General features: G+C 49.6%; 1 long non-coding RNA gene across 2 annotated transcripts; it reads left to right on the top strand.

The window, feature by feature from the left end:
* Nucleotides 1-403: 403 nt before the first annotated feature.
* LOC113223453 lies at nucleotides 404-5337 on the top strand. Of its 2 annotated transcripts, XR_003308739.1 has the most exons (3): nucleotides 404-615; nucleotides 1384-1471; nucleotides 3430-4029. It is a non-coding gene; the product is annotated as an uncharacterized LOC113223453 (long non-coding RNA). The 2 variants fall into 2 exon arrangements; XR_004228802.1 differs by lacking the exons at nucleotides 1384-1471; nucleotides 3430-4029 and adding an exon at nucleotides 4838-5337.
* Nucleotides 5338-5798: the final 461 nt, after the last annotated feature.

Raw genomic sequence — 5798 nt, 5'->3', positions numbered from 1 at the left:
TCATATCACAGGTTAGTAGTAGAGAGGCTCGAAAGCTAACAAATCAAGAAACAATAAGGGTATAGTATATCATGTAGAATTATAGAGATAACTACCATTTCATTGAAATGCATAAAAAAATAAGACGGACTAATGGGTGGGTAGAGGGATGAATATAGAGATGTACAAATAAAGCAAATACAGCAAAATATTAATTTAGAATCTAGGTGGCTGGTACGTGGGTGTTTACTATGCAAGTCTTAATTTTTCTGATTAAAATTTTTGTAATAAAATTCTGATGCAAATGTGGTTGAGAACGGTCACTACGTCTACAAAGAGACACTAATGTTTACCAACATCCATGCTGCTCTCTGCTTGGTGCTCCGCAGTCCCCGGGCATGTCAGTGGGGCTGTGTGACTGAGTCTGGCCAGCGGAACGTAAGTAGAAATGATGTACGCCACTTCTAGGCCTGGCCCCTAAAACCTCGGGCAGGGTCCTCCACACGCCTTCTCTCCTGACTGCCGGCAGATTCCGGGCAATTTGGGAGCCATATGCTGGAGAGGAGCATCCACCAGCCTGAGTCTCTAACAACCACCTGTTGATGGCCCCCAACTCTCAACCAGATGCGACATGAGGTAGAAATCAACTTTCACTGTCTTAAGTGGCTATTTTGAAATTTATCTGTAACCACAGTTAGCATTAACTATAACTAATACAGAGTGCACCTCAGGAACTTTTATTTCATGTAATTTGCATTAACTTTCTAAGTACATACATGCAAATTTAAAACAAATAATAAGCTGGAACTGGGACTGGAGGAAACCTAAACTCGCTTTCTAAGACTTCTTTAGCACTTTGGGCACCTTTGTGTGAATATAAAAAGGCAAAATTGCAAAATGGCACCCCTTCCTCTGGGCTGCTACAACCCTGCTGGGCCCACTCAGTTCTCTAAGCAGATGCCTTTGAACAGTACACAAACTGCACAACCATGCCCAGCAGCCCTGACAACGCAGGTGCTGACAACCTGGTTGGAAACTGAAGGACTGTTAACTAGGACCTTTTAGGAAGCATGAGATGTGGTCACCAGCTTTCTCCGCCCAGGCTGAAAATTTCAGATATGAAATTTTCATATCTTTTACTGTATCTAATTATCGCATCCATTCTGCAATACCATGTTAAGTCATGATGTCCCAACTCGGAGGACTGCAGATACCACAAGAGAGGAATCCTGCTACCACCACAGCCAATTCCAGGGCTAGAAAAGCAGCAGCAACTGAGAAGCTGCCTTCTGCCTTAGACACACCCCGGAGGGGATGAGGAGCTTCTACCTGGAAAAGATGGTGCAATCTCAACCCTTAGAGGGGGTTTGAGATAGGGATTTTAACTCTTTACTCTTTAAACAGACTCCCTGTTCAAGTGACTGAGGTCCTGTGGCAGTCAACCATGGAGGTGTTCCACTGGGATCTCTTTTTCAAGAAAGAACTTGACCAGGTACAGTGGCTTACGCCTGTAATCCCAGCACTTTGGGAGGCCGAAACAGGAGGATCACCTGAGCCCAGGAGTTTGGGACCAGCCTGGACAACATGGCAAGATCCCATCTCTACACTGGGCATGGTGGCTCACACCTGTAATCCCAGCACTGTGGGAGGCTGTCAGGCAGATCACTTGAGGTCAGGAGTTCAAGACCAGCCTGGCCAACGTGGTGAAATCCCATCTCTACTAAAAATACAAAAATTAGCCAGGCATAGTAGTGCACACCTGTAGTCCCAGCTACTCGGGAGGCTCGCTTTAACCCAGGAGGCAGAGGTTGCAGTGAGCCAGGATCGCATCACTGCACTCTAGCCTGGGTGGCAGAAAAAGACTCCATCTCTACCAATAAAACAAAACAGCCAGGCCTGTCCTCCCAGCTACTTGGGTGACTGAAGTGGGAGGATTGCCTGACCCTGGAAGGTCAAGGCTGCAATGAGCCATGATCACAGCACTGCACTCCACCCCAGGTGACAGAGTCAGATCTTGTCTCAAAAAAAAAAAAAAAAAAAACCAACTTGCTATTCATCTGCAAGGACTGCAGAGGTCTAAAAGCCTCCGGCTGTTGGCACCACGAGGATCCTAGGACTCATCCTCGTGTTAGCTTCTGAGCTGAAGGCACGTTCTTCCCAAGTAGCCTCTGGCCAATGACTGACCCACAGAAAGACTAGTGACCGTGGTTTCTGCCCAACCTGAGACCCCTCTAATGGGCGGGCTTTGGCTGTGGAGCTCCCCCATCAGGTGGCCAAGACTTCAGGTCTGCGTCATTAGTCATTATCTGAGGCTCTCCCTGCCCAAACCTACTGCCTCCTGCTTCCCTTTCGTAGGTGTTGGGTCTGCATCATGGTCAAAAGTTTCCCTTGCCCAGGCTAGCCTCGAACTCCTCAAATTCTGCTTCCTATCCCTTTTGTCTGTCTTGTGTGCATTCTTAATTCTAAATGTCTGTTCTCCACAGACAAAACTGGCATGATATGGGAACCATATAACACTCAGGCTTGTGTGCTGCTATCACTCATCCAGCCTCCCTTCTGCTTCCCCCTTATATCCTTTTGGTACCCTTGCTCTGATGACCCTTGGAAGCACTTGTTGAGATTCTAGTCCAATGTACCACAACTGCCAGTTGGGGCCATGCGACCTCATCCCAGTTCTGCAGTAAAGCAGACTGAAAACACACACATCTTTAACAAAGCTCTAATTTCCAGGATCTCAACGATGAACTCTACAGCATTTCATCACAGCATTAGAAGACCAGTTAAAATTACACTTTCAGCCAGTAGTCCAGCATTTAAAGTTTTTACCATGAATTCCTAGCCAGGCAAGGTGGCATGTGCCTGTAGTCTCAGCTATTTGGGAGGCTGAGGGAGGAGGGTTGCTGGAGCCCAGGAATTCAAGGCCAGCCTGGGCAACACAGGTGAGACACCATCTCTTAAAAATGTCCTAATCCAGTATCTTCATTTGCAGCAAATCAGAGTTCCCATTCTGAAATGATATGCATTCTTTGAAAAATACAATAAAATAAGTCACTGGCATAAACATATTCTTTTTATGTCCTATCCATCAGAGTGCTTTAAAAAGTAAGGTCACTAAAAAGTTGGAACACAGGCATCCAAATCACTCTTAAAAGCTCTAACAAGAGTAAGTCTTTTCACAATTTTAACACAAAGGAAATAATACATAGGGGTTTTCACAATACCTGTACAGGCATGTAACTAATGAGAAGTGTTTTTAAAATGTTACCAATCCTTTACCGAACAGTTTATCAACAGGGTTATTAAAAACAAGTTTTTTTTTATTTTATGCATATTTCATTTTATAAATATGCATATTATTGGTTATTCTGCCCAAAAAATAGTCTGAACAAGTGCTGTGTAATTAAAGTCACCTCTATGCTGTAAGCTGGCCCCTGAAATTTTTCTTCACAGTATTTCTGTGCGGCTGTCCAAATTTTCCATCCTGGCTGTGGTACCAGTCCAATGTACTCCAAGTGTCAGGGAGGCACCCGACTCCACTCCGCCCAAGGATAGGGCCGAGGGGGCGGCTGGGGCCCTGGGCGGTGAAGGAGCAATGCGCAGAGGCCAGGACGACCCAACGACCTGCAGCATGGCACCCAGCTCCGGAAAAGGTGGAAAAGGTCACTCGGACAAGTCACTTCACCTCTAAGAGCCTCAAAGTCCTCATTCAAATTAAAATTCAAGTATTACACCTTTGTAAAACGTTTACAGTTCTGACTCTCCCACTGAAACACATACCTGTCACCTGCCCCCACCCCGCCCCCCAGGACTCGAGAGTCAGGTCAACCATCTCTTTGCTATCAGCCAAGATGCCATTTTTCAGGCAAAACTAAATCCCATTTGCTTCACGTGACAGTCCAGAAATGGTTCGTTTTGTTTTTAAAAGCAACCCTGGTTATGGGCATCTAACTCTGCTGCGGGCCGGCATGAGCTACCAGAGGACGAAAACTACGGCCCAGCTGACTCCACGAAGCTCCCTCAGGACTGAGGAAGTAAAAACGGGATAACCAGAGGTGCGCCCGACATCCCAGAACAAGCACGGACTATTCCGGGTTAGCAACAGTGGCGGGGCAGCCCTGGCGTGAGTGTGAGGGGTAGAGGCGCAGGCGCCACAAAGTGCGGGGCCCGCGGCCGACAGAGAGTCGCCGCGGGGCACCCCCTTCCCGCAAACGCCCGTTAAGTCCGCCGGCGGCCTGCGCTCTCAGGAGACCCGGTCTAGGCGCAAGCCAGGCGCGCAGGGGGGAACCCCGCCGCAGGGACGCCACTGCGCCCGCCCGGCGCCCCGGCTCCCAGGTGCGCGTTCAGGACGAGAAGGGTTTCCTGGTCGCGGCACGGGCACAGGTAATTTCACAATCCCATGCGCCGCATTCCAACGGCAAGAATCACACGCCAGGACCTTAGCCTTTCGCTCGCCCCCGTGGGCGCCGCGGGCCGGAGGCGGTGGGGGAAGGGCGCCTGGCCGGGGAGGGGTGCGGCGCAACCCCCGCCAGCCGCACAGACCTGGTTCCGGATCCTCGGGCCGTCCTGAGTGGTTGCCCATGCTTGGCCCACTAGGGCAGCGGCCGGCTTGGTGGCCTCGGACGGGATGTCCACCGTGCCGAGCTCGCGCCGGCTCCGGCTGGCGAGGCGGCTGCGTCCGGCGGGTCCGCTGTAGTCAAAGAAAGGGGCGGGCGCCTTCCAGTTCCCAGCGGCTGCCGGCGGAGCCGCTCCTCTCCCGCGCCAGCAGGCCCCGCCCCCTCATCTGCATCCTGCCCGCCCGCGTGGCCCGCCCCCTTCATCTGCATACTGTCCGCCCACCTTATCTGCATTTCCTTCCTAGGCTGCCGGAGGGCCCCCAGCCGTGGGCGGGACTCACCGGCTGACCAGCTGCAGGCCTCCAGCCCCAGACGCTGAGAACCTCAGCTGCACAAGATAGGCTGGAAAAACCCCACTGCGGGGAGGCGGGAGCCGAGTGCCCCCGGAAAGGCAAAATCCTGCTCCTGTGAAGCTAGACCTATCAGGACAAGAGAAACCTAGGACTAGCGCAGGACAGGAGCTTAATAAGCATTTTTTCGGTTGAATGAATGAATGGATGAACAATTCGAGGAGGACATGAAGAAAACGCTAACAAGGCCGTGCCCATTATCCAAAATGAATACTATGGCTAATAATAAAAATGCATACCAATCATAAGTAGAAACTGTTCTGCCGCTGTCAGAAATTACTAAAATGGAAATTACCCTGAACAACTTTCATCCTTCATCTGACAGTGAAAATACTTAGAACAACTAAATCTTGCAGTGAAAATATTTAGGACTAATAAAACCATTAGTGGCATGACTGGTTCTATCTCGTGCATCACTTGAACACTACGGTCCATTCTCAGGTCTCATGCATCAACATCATAGGAAACCACTGATCAATCCTAATGCCTCAACACAGTGTGTCACTTGGTTCGAGGATGCTACGCTCTCCTAGTTTTCTGCTCACCCCCCAAGAAGCCTCTTCCCAGTCCGCTTTGTTGGTTCCTCATCTTGACCTCTAAACCCTGGGCACTAAAGCTCAGCCAACAGATCTCTTTCCTATATACTCTCTTGGTCTTTGATTTACCAACTTGTGGCTTTTAAATACCATCTACATATCTCCAGGTTGGTTCCCTCTTCTAGCTCCAGACTCATTTATCCAACTACCTTCTTGACACCTTCTCTTGACACCTCCACTTAGATTTTCTAATAGTCCTCTCCATCTCCATAAGTGGCAGTTCCGTTCTTCCAGTGACTCAGGCCAGAAACTTCGACTCC

The sequence above is a fragment of the Piliocolobus tephrosceles genome, unplaced genomic scaffold (assembly GCF_002776525.5).
Source record: "Piliocolobus tephrosceles isolate RC106 unplaced genomic scaffold, ASM277652v3 unscaffolded_41417, whole genome shotgun sequence".
In the NCBI taxonomy this organism is placed as follows: Eukaryota; Metazoa; Chordata; class Mammalia; order Primates; family Cercopithecidae; genus Piliocolobus; species Piliocolobus tephrosceles.
Note: the sequence above shows the minus strand (reverse complement) of the source record. Positions and strands in the feature narration are given on the sequence as shown.